General features: G+C 44.6%; 1 long non-coding RNA gene across 1 annotated transcript; it reads right to left on the bottom strand.

The window, feature by feature from the left end:
* Nucleotides 1–5,626: 5,626 nt before the first annotated feature.
* Gm46785 lies at nucleotides 5,627–9,824 on the bottom strand. The gene is made up of 3 exons (XR_001783614.1): nucleotides 9,766–9,824; nucleotides 9,067–9,122; nucleotides 5,627–5,823 (listed from the first exon to the last, which is right to left on the bottom strand). It is a non-coding gene; the product is annotated as a predicted gene, 46785 (long non-coding RNA).
* Between the last annotated feature and the right edge of the window lie 6,484 nt (nucleotides 9,825–16,308).

Raw genomic sequence — 16,308 nt, 5'->3', positions numbered from 1 at the left:
TCAGGGAGCTTATTCTGCTGATCAGACAAACTACCATTGGGGAGCTTATGCCCAAATTTCCTCCACGGCTATTAGGGCCTGGAAGGCGCTCTCCCGAGCAGGTGAAGCCACTGGGCAATTAACAAAGATCGTCCAGGGACCTCAGGAGTCCTTCTCAGATTTTGTGGCCAGAATGACAGAGGCAGCAGAGCGTATTTTTGGAGACTCAGAGCAAGCCGCACCTCTGGTAGAACAGCTCATCTATGAGCAAGCCACAAAGGAGTGCCGAGCGGCCATAGCCCCAAGAAAGAACAAAGGCTTACAAGACTGGCTCAGAGTTTGTCGAGAGCTTGGGGGACCTCTCAGCAATGCAGGTTTAGCGGCTGCCATCCTTCAATCCCAAAACCGCTCCATGGGCAGAAATGATCAGAGGACATGTTTTAACTGTGGAAAGCCTGGGCATCTTAAGAAAGATTGCAGAGCTCCAGATAAACAGGGAGGGACTCTCACTCTTTGCTCTAAGTGTGGCAAGGGTTATCATAGAGCCGACCAGTGTCGCTCTGTGAGGGATATAAAGGGCAGAATCCTTCCCCCACCTGATAGTCAATCAGCTTATGTGCCAAAAAACGGGTCATCGGGCCCTCGGTCCCAGGGCCCTCAAAGATATGGGAACCGGTTTGTCAGGACCCAGGAACAGTCAGAGAGGCGACCCAGGAAGACCCACAAGGGTGGACCTGCATGCCGCCTCCGACTTCCTATTAATGCCTCAAATGAGTATTCAGCCGGTGCCAGTGGAGCCTATACCATCCTTGCCCCCGAGAACCATGGGCCTTATTCTCGGCCGGGGTTCACTCACCTTGCAGGGCTTAGTAGTCCACCCTGGAGTTATGGATTGTCAACATTCCCCTGAAATACAGGTCCTGTGCTCAAGCCCTAAGGGCGTTTTTTTCTATTAGTAAAGGAGATAGGATAGCTCAGCTGCTGCTCCTCCCTGATAATACCAGGGAGAAATTTGCAGGACCTGAGAGAAAGAAAATGGGCTCCTCAGGAAATGATTCTGCCTATTTGGTTGTATCTTTGAATGATAGACCTAAGCTCCGCCTTAAGATCAACGGAAAAGAGTTTGAAGGCATCCTTGATACCGGAGCAGATAAAAGTATAATTTCTACACATTGGTGGCCCAAAGCATGGCCCACCACAGAGTCATCTCATTCATTACAGGGCCTAGGTTATCAATCATGTCCCACTATAAGCTCCACTGACTTGACGTGGGAATCCTCTGAAGGGCAGCAAGGGAAATTCATACCTTATGTGCTCCCACTCCCGGTTAACCTCTGGGGAAGGGATATTATGCAGCATTTGGGCCTTATTTTGTCTAATGAAAACGCCCCATCGGGAGGGTATTCAGCTAAAGCAAAAAATATCATGGCAAAGATGGGTTATAAAGAAGGAAAAGGGTTAGGACATCAAGAACAGGGAAGGATAGAGCCCATCTCACCTAATGGAAACCAAGACAGACAGGGTCTGGGTTTTCCTTAGTGGCCATTGGGGCAGCACAGCCCATACCATGGAAAACAGGGGATCCAGTGTGGGTTCCTCAATGGCCCCTATCCTCTGAAAAACTGGAAGCTGTGATTCAACTGGTAGAGGAACAATTAAAACTAGGCCATATTGAACCCTCTACCTCACCTTGGAATACTCCAATTTTTGTAATTAAGAAAAAGTCAGGAAAGTGGAGACTGCTCCATGACCTCAGAGCCATTAATGAGCAAATGAACTTATTTGGCCCAGTACAGAGGGGTCTCCCTGTACTTTCCGCCTTACCACGTGGCTGGAATTTAATTATTATAGATATTAAAGATTGTTTCTTTTCTATACCTTTGTGTCCAAGGGATAGGCCCAGATTTGCCTTTACCATCCCCTCTATTAATCACATGGAACCTGATAAGAGGTATCAATGGAAGGTCTTACCACAGGGAATGTCCAATAGTCCTACTATGTGCCAACTTTATGTGCAAGAAGCTCTTTTGCCAGTGAGGGAACAATTCCCCTCTTTAATTTTGCTCCTTTACATGGATGACATCCTCCTGTGCCATAAAAACCTTACCATGCTACAAAAGGCATATCCTTTTCTACTTAAAACTTTAAGTCAGTGGGGTTTACAGATAGCCACAGAAAAAGTCCAAATTTCTGATACAGGACAATTCTTGGGCTCTGTGGTGTCCCCAGATAAGATTGTGCCCCAAAAGGTAGAGATAAGAAGAGATCACCTCCATACCTTAAATGATTTTCAAAAGCTGTTGGGAGATATTAATTGGCTCAGACCTTTTTTAAAGATTCCTTCCGCTGAGTTAAGGCCTTTGTTTGGTATTTTAGAAGGAGATCCTCATATCTCCTCCCCTAGGGCTCTTACTCTAGCTGCTAACCAGGCCTTACAAAAGGTGGAAAAAGCCTTACAGAATGCACAATTACAACGTATTGAGGATTCGCAGCCTTTCAGTTTGTGTGTCTTTAAGACAGCACAATTGCCAACCGCAGTTTTGTGGCAGAATGGGCCATTGTTGTGGATCCATCCAAACGTATCCCCAGCTAAAATAATAGATTGGTATCCTGATGCAATTGCACAGCTTGCCCTTAAAGGCCTAAAAGCAGCAATCACCCACTTTGGGCGAAGTCCATATCTTTTAATTGTACCTTATACCGCTGCACAGGTTCAAACCTTGGCAGCCACATCTAATGATTGGGCAGTTTTAGTTACCTCCTTTTCAGGACAAATAGATAACCATTATCCAAAACATCCAATTTTACAGTTTGCCCAAAATCAATCTGTTGTGTATCCACAAATAACAGTAAGAAACCCACTTAAAAATGGGATTGTGGTATATACTGATGGATCAAAAACTGGCATAGGTGCCTATGTGGCTAATGGTAAAGTGGTATCCAAACAATATAATGAAAATTCACCTCAAGTGGTAGAATGTTTAGTGGTTTTAGAAGTTTTAAAAACCTTTTTAGAACCCCTTAATATTGTATCAGATTCCTGTTATGTGGTTAATGCAGTAAATCTTTTAGAAGTGGCTGGAGTGATTAAGCCTTCCAGTAGAGTTGCCAATATTGTTCAGCAGATACAATTAGTTTTGTTATCTAGAAGATTTCCTATTTATATTACTCATGTTAGAGCCCATTCAGGCCTACCTGGCCCCATGGCTCTGGGAAATGATTTGGCAGATAAGGCCACTAAAGTGGTGGCTGCTGCCCTATCATCCCCGGTAGAGGCTGCAAGAAATTTTCATAACAATTTTCATGTGATGGCTGAAACATTACGCAGTCGTTTCTCCTTGACAAGAAAAGAAGCCCGTGACATTGTTACTCAATGTCAAAGCTGCTGTGAGTTCTTGCCAGTTCCTCATGTGGGAATTAACCCACGCGGTATTCGACCTCTACAGGTCTGGCAAATGGATGTTACACATGTTTCTTCCTTTGGAAAACTTCAATATCTCCATGTGTCCATTGACACATGTTCTGGCATCATGTTTGCTTCTCCGTTAACCGGAGAAAAAGCCTCACATGTGATTCAACATTGTCTTGAGGCATGGAGTGCTTGGGGGAAACCCAAACTCCTTAAGACTGATAATGGACCAGCTTATACATCTCAAAAATTCCAGCAGTTCTGCCGTCAGATGGACGTGACCCACCTGACTGGACTTCCATACAACCCTCAAGGACAGGGTATTGTTGAGCGTGCGCATCGCACCCTCAAAGCCTATCTTATAAAACAGAAGAGGGGAATTGAGGAGACTCTACCCCGAGTACCAAGAGTGTCTGTGTCTATGGCACTCTTTACACTCAATTTTTTAAATATTGATGTTCATGGCCATACTGCGGCTGAACGTCATTGTTCAGAGCCAGATAGGCCCAATGAGATGGTTAAATGGAAAAATGTCCTTGATAATAAATGGTATGGCCCGGATCCTATTTTGATAAGATCCAGGGGAGCGGTTTGTGTTTTCCCACAGAATGAAGACAACCCATTTTGGATACCAGAAAGACTCACCCGAAAAATCCAGACTGACCAAGGGAATACTGATGTCCCTCGTCTTGGTGATGTCCAGGGCGTCAATAATAAAGAGAGAGCAGCGTTGGGGGATAATGTCGACATTTCCACTCCTAATGACGGTGATGTATAATGCTCAAGTATTCCCCTGCTTTTTTACCACTAACTAGGAACTGGGTTTGGCCTTGATTCAGACAGCCTTGGCTCTGTCTGGACAGGTCCAGACGACTGACACCATTAACACTTTGTCAGCCTCGTGACTACAGTCATAGATAAACAGGCCTCAGCTAATGTCAAGATACAGGGAGGTCTCATGCTGGTTAATCAACTCATAGATCTTGTCCAGAAACAACTAGATGTATTATGGCAAATAACTCAGCTGGGATGTGAACAAAAGTTTCCGGGATTGTCCATTACTTCCATTCAGTATGAGAATTTTACTAGGGCAGCTAATTTGTCAAAAAGTCTTTTTCAGTATATGTTACAGAATTGGACGGCTGAATTTGAACAGATCCTTCGGGAATTGAGACTTCAGGTCAACTCCACGCGCTTGGACCTGTCCCTGACCAAAGGATTACCCAATTGGATCTCCTCAGCATTTCCCTTCTTTAAAGAATGGGTGGGATTGATATTATTTGGAGATACACTTTGCTGTGGATTAGTGTTGCTTCTTTGGTTGGTCTGTAAGCTTAAGGCCCAAACTAGGAGAGACAAGGTGGTTATTGCCCAGGCACTTGCAGCTCTAGAACATGGTGCTTCCCCTGATATATCTATGCTTAGGCAATAGGTCGCTGGCCACTCAGCTCTTGCATCCCACGAGGCTAGACTCATTGCACGGGATAGAGTGAGTGTGCTTCAGCAGCCCGAGAGAGTTGCACGGCTAAGCACTGCAGTAGAAGGGCTCTGCGGCATATATGAGCCTATTCTAGGGAGACATGTCATCTTTCAAGAAGGTTGAGTGTCCAAGTGTCCTTCTCTCCAGGCAAAACGACACGGGAGCAGGTCAGGGTTGCTCTGGGTAAAAGCCTGTGAGCCTAAGAGCTAATCCTGTACATGGCTCCTTTACCTGCACACTGGGGATTTGACCTCTATCTCCACTCTCATTAATATGGGTGGCCTATTGCTCTTATTAAAAGGAAAGGGGGAGATGTTGGGAGCCGCCCCCACATTCGCCGTCACAAGATGGCGCTGTCAGCTGTGTTCTAAGTGGTAAACAAATAATCTGCGCATGTGCCAAGAGTAATTTTCCACTACATGTACTCTGCCTTTACTCGGCCATGGGCTGCAGCCAATCAGGGAGTGATGCGTCCTAGGCGAAGGATAACTCTCCTAAATAGGGACAGGGTTTCGCTTTCGTTTTGGGGGCCTTTCGTTTTTGGGGCTTGGGGCTTGCGCTCCTGGCTCCTGAAGATGTAAGCAATAAAGTTTTGCCGCAGAAGATTCTGGTTTGTTGTGTTCTTCCTGGCCGGTCGTGAGAACGCGTTTAAGAGTTTGTTTATTTATTTTTGGTCAGAATCAAGTTATCAATGAGTATACACTGGTTCCAAAAAAAGTGTTCTTATAAAGTAGAAAAAGAATAGTCTAATTCATGTATCCAGGAAATATGAACTGGGCAAACACTGTCAAATATCCTGGGATATTCCAGGATTCACAAATGAGCAGAACAGATTTGCCCTCCGGTGAGCGAGAAGCATCAAGAACAAGTACTGACGTGTGTCTGCCATGGTGGTAACGATGACAACAGAAGATGTCTATGAGATACATGCAGCTGGAACTGGCCACATCACGGTCTGGAAATTGAAGGAGGGTCAAAGAAAGTTCCACAACATGATACTAGGAAGTGTAGCAGCCCCCCAGACCTTAGCACCACTGACCCCATGATGGAAGTTTCATTCAGGCCTTGGAACCCAGCATACATGGAACCTACAGGCAGCCCCACCTGCCACAATAAGATCAAAGACTTACTCTATCAACACTATAGTTCTGGGAAAGTCCCTAAATGTGCTAACCTTGCTTTTTGGCTTCTGTGTAGTTCTGCTTCTGGCTAACAGTTCTTGCTAACTGAGGTGTGTTAACCCAGGATGTGGTTTTTGTGTTTAAAAGCTCACCTTCAGAAAGGCTCAGAACTGCACTCTGGGGAGCTGGAGAGATGGCTCAGTGGGTGAAAGCACTGACAACTCCTCCAAAGGTCCTGAGTTCAAATCCCAGCAACCACATGGTGGCTCACAACCACCCGTAATGAGATCTGTTGCCCTCTTCTGGTGTGTCTGAAGTCAGCTACAGTGTACCTATGTATAATAATAAATAAATCTTAAAAAAAAAAAAAAGAACTGCACTCTGGTTCTGAACACTCAGTGTAGTCAACGGTTAGCTAATAAAGACCTTCTATTGACTTGAACCCTTGTCTGAGTGGTCTTCTCTGGTGACACCTCACAACAGAAAAATAGGCTGTCTACAGAGGTCTCAAGCCTTGACAAACAGCTTCAAATTAACGGTATCCTTTCTGCTATGTATGTATGTATTATGTCTGTATGTATGTATGTATTTCATGTCTTTTCTATGTTTGTGGCAGAAAAACATCTCTTAAGGAAGATAATGGATAATAGGTGCACTGGTTTCCAAACTTGGATCTGTGGTTTTGCCTCTTTTCCCCCCATTCTCCTTTGTTTTCTTCCTCTCCCAGTATTTCCCCCCATAATGACTTCAACTGAGAGAACAGATATGTTGGGAAACAAGAAGCTGTGATTTCTCGACCTGTTGATCCTATTCCCACCGTTAAAGGCCAAAGCACGCCAACTCAGTAGGAATGACCAACCAAGGAATCAACCATCATCATTCATACAGCCATACACCATAGGATGCTACTCCTGAAAGTTACCAGGTTAAAAATCATCAACCTAATGGGATCTCTGCATGAATACCAACATTTTTGCATTCTAAACTCTACAGTTATATTTTGTAGAGAGATCTCCCCGCCCAGTATCTCTTGCAGGAATTCCTTCTGATATCCCACGTAGATAAACTGGCAAGCCATTATATCTGTTTAAATCTCAACCTGGTTTCTAGAAGGTTCTTTTGCCTTTGAAAATGTTGCTGAATCTTTCTCACTTTGATTGGTGAGTGAACAGTTAAAAAGCACCTACTTTGTGTCAAGGCTGTATTTCAGCCAGATATGAACCTAGTGTGTACTCTTTAATAGTGTTAGGGAATTACTGCAGGCATGAACTCTGCCCAGGGACCCTCTGCATTCCATCATGGGAGATAAAAGCAAGAAGTTTCCCTACCGGATGCTGCCTTTCATCCCTACAACTACAGCCTCTAGAACCATGAGTCTAACAAACATCTATTGATTATTGCCGCAGACCCTCTGGGCCCCTTTGTCTGCGTGGAACGGGTCTCTGGGGCAGGTGGGCAAAGCGTTGGATGGAATGACAGACAGATGCACACAGGAGAGGCTGTGTAGAATCTGAATGTAATTTGTCAAATCGAGCATCAAACTTTTTATACAGAAGAAAATAGGGAAGTTGGGTGACACACCAGCAAGGTACAAAGAGGTTACTGGATTCTTACACAAAACAGAGGAATACAAACACAGAAGGTCTAACAGGAACCACCTGGGATAGAATTCATTGTTAACAACTGGGATCAAAAAGAGTTCCACCTAAAGTTCACTTAATCTTAGAAGCCAGGGTCAAGGGCTTCGTGCCCTTGCCATAGTTCCTATTTTAGTCTATTGTATAGTCCACCTTCTCCCCTAGGCCACTGTAAATACATGTGTATGGGTGTAACTCAGCTATCTATAGTTCTAAGTATCTACTCTGGTTCCTCCTTAGGTCTCAAACTTCATTCTTCCTAGATGATGGTAAATTCCTGTGTAGAGCAGTGACCTAGCTTTTATTCAAAGTGATAGTGTAATACCAGAGGCAATTCTGAATGTCACTGAATAGGCAACATTCTTACTGAATTCCAAGCCCATTGTCTGCTCAAGGACTTTCTAGGACGTTGGAACACTGGTGAAGGCTTAGCTATGTCAGAATTCAATCTTAAAAGGCATTATAATAAGATAATACTAAAAGAGAGCATGTGGATCCATGCACCAGACTAACGCGAGAATAGAATATGAGTATATGGGTTAAAGAGAATGCCAGACTCCAGGAGGTGAGTTTCCGTGAAACTCTCTGCCTCTAGAGTGGCTTCCAGGCCTCTTGGCCTGTCAAGCTGACTCAACCAGAGTGCATGGCAGATTATAAAATGCAGAAAGGTGCTTTTCTATTGTAGTGGACAGACAAAGGCAGGGAGAAAGGGAAAGCAACAACATCTTTGAACACTAAGGAATCAACTTCCCAAACTTCCTTTCCTGCCTAACCAGTAAACCTGTGGCTCACTGTGGCTGCCAAAAACAACACTCTTCACCATTTTTAAATCAAAGCAAATCGTGGTGACATCACCAAAACCTTTTCATCACATGACCAGAAATCCCAGTTCCCTAATAGTTGTGCAAATGGGCTTGACATTCAGTCTGAGACTAAGCTTTGAAACCAGAAGGTCTGCCATCCAGATATCGCTAGCGATTTGTAGCTAAAAATACAGTCACCAAACACAGAAAGGGGAGCTATGTCTTAGCAGGAGATGACACTCTGATGTATGATACTAATTTTAAACTCTTAAGTTTGAAAGGGCAGGGCATGAAATTGGAGCCTCGCTGATTCACAGACAAATAAGGAACCAGCCGTCTGGGAAGGCCGGGTGGGAGTTTGTCTTCCTCTCTGCAGACTCACTCAGCACTCCAAAAAATGCTTTTCTCTTTCAAGATCAAAGATGCTGTTTTTGTCAAGACTCCCAAGACTTTCTGTAGAAACAAAGAAAGGAGCAAGATGCCAGCTTTCTGTTCTCCTGTCCAATTGCTAGTTGGTGGAGTAAATGTTACTATGTTACTTTCTGTTCTCCTGTCCAATTGCTAGTTGGTGTAGATGTTACTATGTTTTCTTTCTCCAAATTTCCCTCCTAGAGTATTTAAGTTTTTGCTCCTTTACCTGATTTCAATTTCCTTGTAACTCTGGTAGTAGAATTTTCTTCTAAGACAGATATGCTGGGGATAAAGAGGTGGCTCAGTAAGAATGGTTCTTCCAGAAGAGGAATTTCCCAGCACTGCATGGCAACACCTGTCTGTAATTCCAGTTCCAGGGCATCCGACACCCTCTTCTGGCCTCAACAGGCACCAGGCACGCAGAATGTACAGGCATACATGCATGCAGGCAAATAACTCATATGTACATACATACATTAAAAAAAATTAAAAACATGTTGACTATTTTCTTTCTTCTATAGCATGTTTGACTGTGGACACTGTTGTAATTATTAAAAGATAAAGAAATATTAAGATATGTTCTATGGTGGTGTGGTGAGATATGGGGGAAGGGGGTACCTCTGCGGGCCCATGCCAAGGCATCCCTTCCCCCTGAGGGACCAGACACACTATATAGCATAGAATATTTATTTAGGGCATGGGGAGGGGAGTTGAGAGGGTAGTGGAGGCAGAGAAAGGCAGAGAGATGAGAAATAGAGGCTGGCTATGACCACGTGGAGAGAAGGTGGGGAGGGCGAAGGGAAGGGAAAAGCCCAAGAGGGCAAGAAAGAAATGAGAGAGAAGCAAGAGTAAGAGGCAAGAGAAAGACAAGAGTAAGAGAGAGAGGAGGGGGCAAGCAGCCCCTTTAATAGTGGGCCAAGCCTACCTGACTGTTGCCAGGTAACTGAGGGGAGAAGCATGCCTGGCTGTTGCCTGGTAACTGTGGGGGTGGAGTCCAGACAGAGAACCAGCAGACACAAAAAAGAAAAAGAAGAGAAAGAGACACAGATTACCCCTTTTGCTACTTCTTTATGCCCTGATTTATGACATTTATCAACATGTTCCACATTGTGGATATCTTTATAGCAAATAGAATCATGTAAACAACAGTCTATGAAGAATTTTCAAAATCATTATTAGTTTAGGGTGTTTTTAATAACAACCCTTCCCCTGAAAAAAATAGATGGAGGGAATATTAGACTTCTTAGTGGAAGCAACTGAGGCCCAAAACGTTACATGCTTAAATAGAAAAACACTATTTTATAGGCATGTCCCAATTATTCAAGGAATTTTATCTTAAAAAATCCTCTTTTGTTTGTTTGTTCATTTTTGAAGACAGGGGTTCTTTTTGTAGCTCTGGCTGTCCTGGAACTCTATCTGTAGACCAGGCTGGCCTCAAAATCAGAGATCTACCTGGCTCTGCCTCCCAAATACTGGAATTAAAGGTGTGCTTCACCACCACCTGGCTCTTAAAAATTCTTAATAATCAGAACGTATGTAGCAACTTCCAAATATTAATCAAATGCCATTCTGACTTGAGAAAGAGAGGCAGAGGGTCTTCTGTGAGTTCAAGGCCAGTCTGATCTACATAGGGAGTTTCAGAACAGCCAGGGCTACACAGGGAGACCATGTGAACAACGACAACAACAACAACAACAACAATAATAATAATTCAAGTTGCATATAAGCTATACAACTATAAACATATATTAGTTAACAAACTCTAAAAATATAAGATTGTAGGAGTACTATTGTTTTGGTTGGTTTGTCAACTTGGCACAAACTAGATTAATCTGAGAAAACACCTCCACCAGATTGACCTGTAGGCAGCAGATCTGTGGAGCATTTTCCTGAATAGTGGTTGATGTGGGAGGACCCAGCCCACTGTGGGCGGTGTCATCCTTAGGCAGATGGCCCTGTGCTAAACAAGAAAGCAAAATAAAATAATTTTAAAAGAAATATAAGCCTCTATCTTTACTAAGGCATATTTCCATCCAGAGTAATATCAATGATCAATACTTTGATTTGCTGAGCCATTTCTTCACAAATTCTTTTTAAATCCTCCTGTCTCAGTCTCCCAAGTGCTAAGAACATAGGCATCAGGTACCACAGCCAGCTAAGAATAAACAATGTCTAAATGCCCATTATAACAATGTTCCTATTCATGTTTGTTTTCATAGTTCTTGTGAGTGCCTAGCCTGTTTTTCCAGGAGTCAGGCAAAATGGGATGTAACCATTGTGGGGTATGAGTGTGTCATGATCATGCCAGCTATAGAAGGGAGCTATACACACCAGAGACATGTACCTGCTAAGAGAGAAGAGAGGAGAGTAGAGAGGTGCTCACTGGGGAATCTAGAAGGCAGAGAGCAGAAGAAACATTACAGTGGGCAAACAGAGAGGACTGCAAGAGAGAAAAGTCAAATGTCAATGGAAAGTAAAGTCCGTACACACTCAGGGTAGGTCAGACTTTCTTGGCTTTCTTGTTTATTTCATCACAAGGTGGATTTCCACGCCACAATGGTGTGCTCAGTGGATACTTTCATGTAGAGAACTGGACTATGGACTGGGGCTACCTGAAAAGTCACATTTGTCTGGAAGATTCTGCATGCTGATTGACTGAGAACAACTTCATGGTTATAGAGGAATCAAACACTGCTGATTGAAAGCCAACGTGTCTTGGTTATGTTTAGTCATGTCAATAACCATGTATTACCAACCTCTGTGTCGGGGCTTGGGTGAGAATGGACTCCACAGGTGTATATGTTTGAATGCTTGGTTCCATGGTGATGGAACTCTTTGTTCTGAAAGGATTCATTGTTGAGGTCTGTTGCTGTGCATTGCAATGCTAAATTCTGTACCAAGGAAGGTCTAGGCCTACACATTTGCAAGCTTTTGTTCTGCAAACCTCACTCCTTCCTTTAAATCTATTGGTTAAGTAAAATTGGCTACAGCCAACTACTGGAGGGATTAGAGGGAGGTGGGTTTTGGAGTTACCTGGTTGGGAGTGGAGAAAGGGAAGGAGAAAGGGAGACCAAGAGAGAAGGAAGGAGGAAAAGAGAGGAGGAAGCTGCCATGAGGGGAGATGGACCATGGACACGTGGCCAGGAGAAACAGCAAGTGTCTGGGGTACACTGGGGGTAGCCAGGTCAGCAGTTAGAAAAACAGATTAGGGGCTACCCCTTCCCCCCAGAAATTGTCAAAGCCAAATAAAATAGCCATAGCCTGTGTCTCATTTACTTGTAAGCTAGATAGGGATAAGCTTAAGTTGGTTGTACTACAAAATAGGAAGTGTGGTTTTATTGGAGGAGGTGGGTCACTGGAGGCAGGTGATAGGCTATTCTCTGTCACCATCACCAGTGAAACGAGCAAATTCAAATCAGATTAGATTATATTAAAAGCCGGTTTATTAGGAAGCTGCTCTCAGGTGGGTGAGTTCACTGGCCCTGAGGCCACCTGCAGAAAGAGAAGAGGAGGAGAAGAAGAAAGAGACCAAAATATCTGAATTTTATAGGGAAGAGCCTCTGGGGGGATTGGGCAGTCCAGCCCCTGGGCTGGAAGTTCAAGGTTGTGGTCAGGGTATGCCAGGTAGAGACTGAGGGATGCTGGGAGAACCTGGAGGCCAGGTCTACTTTGATATATAAGATATGTAAAATATGTACCTCAGTCTCTTATTCCAAACAGCAGGCTTTCAGGTTTCAAAAGCCCACACTGTGATGGGTTCTTCCTCTCTCCCTACCCACACCTGTCTCCTCCTCTCTCCCCATCCCTCTCTCAAATTAACAAGCAAACAACCAAGCATATGCAGGCTTTCATCTCTCACTGCTCTCAACTATGTGTGTGACGTGACCAGCTGTTTGAAGTTCCTGCCCTGACTTCCCCACAGTGATGGACTGTAGCCTGGACGGTTACGTTGAAATAAACTTTCTCCCTCAGATTCTTTGTCACTGCCACAGAAATGAAACTAAAGCATTCCGTAACTAATGTAATAACTGTGACCAATGCATAGTAACTTAACAGGCCACTACTGTCCCTCAGTCTAAAAGCCATTAAGTGTCACCTGATAGCTTCTGAAACTATAACAGTTTTATTGGTATCAAGAACTGGAGTGGCAGATCGACTCCAAAGCCAGTGACATCACACATACATGACAGAGACCTGCACATCTAAGGCTATGACAACCGCCATACGTTCCTAGAATCTACTTGGCTCACCTCCCACCTTTACCTGTGAGTGGCTGCGTCACTATCCAAATAAAAGACAGACACTCCTCTGACCTCTCTCTTTCTCCCACTCCTCTTCACCACGACCTTTGCCCTCTTCCCCCACAATAAACCTCTGCCACAAGGAACTGCTTTGGCCTGGTGTGGTCTGTCTGGATGCAAGCCACACTTCTAACACAACATTGGTGCTGAAAGCCGGGAATCTCTACCCAGGAGAGCTGCGGAGTCCAGGTGGCCTCTGTCAGCTGGCACAACCTTGAGAATCTGCTATAACCAATAACCGCACCAGGTGGACTGCTGCTGCTGACATCGCCACCACCACCGCCTGTATCCGGTGCCATCTGCTGCCACTAGCTATACACTTGCAACCCGTTACTGAACTCTTCTCAGGATGCCAGCACAAATAGTTCAGTAACATACCCATCACTCAATGGATGCTAAATTGTCTTCGAACTTATCCCCAGACATCCATGTCTCCTGGAAAATCTCAAATCTCTGAAGTTAACACCTGAGTTGAAGGCATCAAAACTAGCATACCAGCCGGGCATGGTGGCGCATGCCTTTAATCCCAGCACTTGGGAGGCAGAGGCAGGCAGATTTCTGAGTTCGAGGCCAGCCTGGTCTACAGAGTGAGTTCCAGGACAGCCAGGGGTACACAGAGAAACCCTGTCTTAAAAAACCAAAAGAAGAGAACTAGCACACCTCTGCAATAAGATCTGGATTCAGTACCTATTATACAATAGCTCCAAATGGCCCCTTAATAGCACACTAGATCCAATTATTTTATTTATTTATCCAGCAGACCGGCAAATGAAAAGAGATTCCCTATGCTCAGGCATTCATCTATCTTCACTCCAATTCCTCCATGTGCTCCTCTTGTTCCCCAACCCAACTTCTCTTGGCCATGAAACCTCCACAACCTCCACAGGATGACATGATAACCCTTGATCCAGCTAATGAACCACCTCCCTTCCGCCGCAGGCCTGTTTCCACGCTGCCAAAAACCCAAACTGCTGCCTCAGTTTCTCCTTTTCACCAGGATACTCCAGAGCCTACTAGTTCAACCTCTCCAGACCCCTTCCCTCTTCCTGTGCCAGCTGCAGGTCACTCCAATCACCCTGCATTGGCACTGACCTTTACCCCTCCTATCACGTACTCTAAGGCCATAGCCAAACCCCTAAGTCCTTCTCCAGGGAAACCTAACCCAGTATCAGTCCTTCCTCAAAGGGAAGTCGCTGGGGTGGACAGCCTTGTCAGAGTACATGTTCCTTTCTCACTGAGTGAACTTTCTCAAACAGAAAGCAGACTGGGTTCCTATACCTCTAACTCCTCTGCCTTTATTAAGGAGTACGTTACTCAGTCTTATAGCTTGACTTTCCATGATGTGCATATGGTCCTTACTAATAATTTACTTCCTGATGAAAGCAGGTGAGATTGGGAAGAGGCAAGAACACATGCAGACGAAATTCATCAAAGAGATAGGACATATCCAGTTGGATCTGAGGCAGTATCTGACCAGGATCCTTGATGGAATTAAAATTCCGCAGGTGGTATTTTAGCCAGAGATAGATTTATAGCCTGCCTCTTGGCTGGCCTCAGAAAGTCAGCCTTAAAGCCAGTAAATTTTGAAAAACTCCAAGAGGTTGTCCAGGACAAACAGGAAAACCCATCTCTATTTTTAGAATGCCTCACAAAGGCTTTATTGCAATGCACTAATCTGGACTCTCAAAACCCAGAAGGTAAGCAACTTCTGATGACCTACTTTTTTTCCCAGAGCTACCCCAACATAAAAGCTAAACTTAAGTGGTTGGAGAAGGGGCTCCTAACTTCACAGACAGAAGTCTTGGTGCTGACCTTCAAAGTGTACCATGAGAAAGAAGAGAAAGCCCCCAAATAAAAATGCCACATGCTGGCAAAAGCTGTCTGATCAGCCTCAGCTACTACCCCAGACTCCTGATCTTCTAAGGCTCAGAGACCACCAGGCCCCTGCTATAGATATGGTCAACAAGATCACTGGGCGAGGGCTTGCCCTACCTCCCACAAGCCAAGAGGGCCATGTCCTAGGTGCCATCAGGAGCGACACTGGGCTATTGATTACCCTCACATCATGCAGGACAGAGGGACATCACTCCCAGGTGATCTCTTAGGATTGGCTATAGATGACTGAAGAGGCCCAAGCTCCCTTGATCTGACCACAGCCATCAATTGCAGGAAGCTCCAGGTAGCCATCATGGTATCTGGGCAGCCCATCTCCTTCCTCTTGGACACTGGAGCCACTTACTCTGTCCTGACAGAGTTTTGGGGACCCACTTCCCCTTTGTGTTTTCCTATCGTCGGGGTAGGAGGACAGCCTTGCCTTCCTCACCAGACCCTCACACACACACTTATTTGCATTTTTAGGGGTGTACTTCTCACCCATTTCTTTTTGGTAGTGCTGACATGTCCTGTCCCCTTATGGGGAAAGGACCTTTTAGCCAAGTTGGGAGCCTCTATTTCCTTTGCTTCCCCCCATTCACCTAAACCCAAGCTCGCCAGCAATTCCTCTGCTCCTTCTAGCCAGTCAACCTACTAACACTAACGTGTCATTTCCTTTACCAGCTTCTCAGGTGGACTCTCAAGTCTGGGACATCCAGAACCCTCTGTTGCTAAACATTATTCTCCTGTTGTCATCTGTTGCTGCACTCTCCCAGGTACATCACCCAAGCACAATACCCCCTCTCTCTCCAGAGCCTCAGGGGACTTAAGCCTCTTAAGGAAAAAAACTCCTTTGGTCCACCTCTTCCCCCTTTAACACCCCTATACTTGAAGTTAAGAAACCTCATGGAACCTATAGGCTAGTTCAAGACCTCGGGTGCATTAATTCTGCGCTTCTAACACAACAAGCTTCCCCACTTTGCTGTGCCCCACCTACCTGATGTCCTCACAAACACACTTGGTAAATGCTATGACTTATGTTCTTCTTTTGTCTCATCAAGTTCATGTAACCATTTTTTAAGATGGAATATACCATTTAATACAACCTGGAGGCATATTCCAAGGCTGTGGTCACTTATGTTTGAGAAAGAATAAATTCTCTCATATTAATAACCCTTTAGAGCAAGAATCAATAAACTTTGAGATGAGGAGTAATTATTTTTCAAATGGATGGTTTTCCTGATTTCCTTTTGTTGCTGTGATAAACACCATGACTAAAGCAACTTAGGGGAAGA

The sequence above is a fragment of the Mus musculus genome, chromosome 2, assembly GCF_000001635.26.
Source record: "Mus musculus strain C57BL/6J chromosome 2, GRCm38.p6 C57BL/6J".
In the NCBI taxonomy this organism is placed as follows: domain Eukaryota; kingdom Metazoa; phylum Chordata; class Mammalia; order Rodentia; family Muridae; genus Mus; species Mus musculus.
Note: the sequence above shows the minus strand (reverse complement) of the source record. Positions and strands in the feature narration are given on the sequence as shown.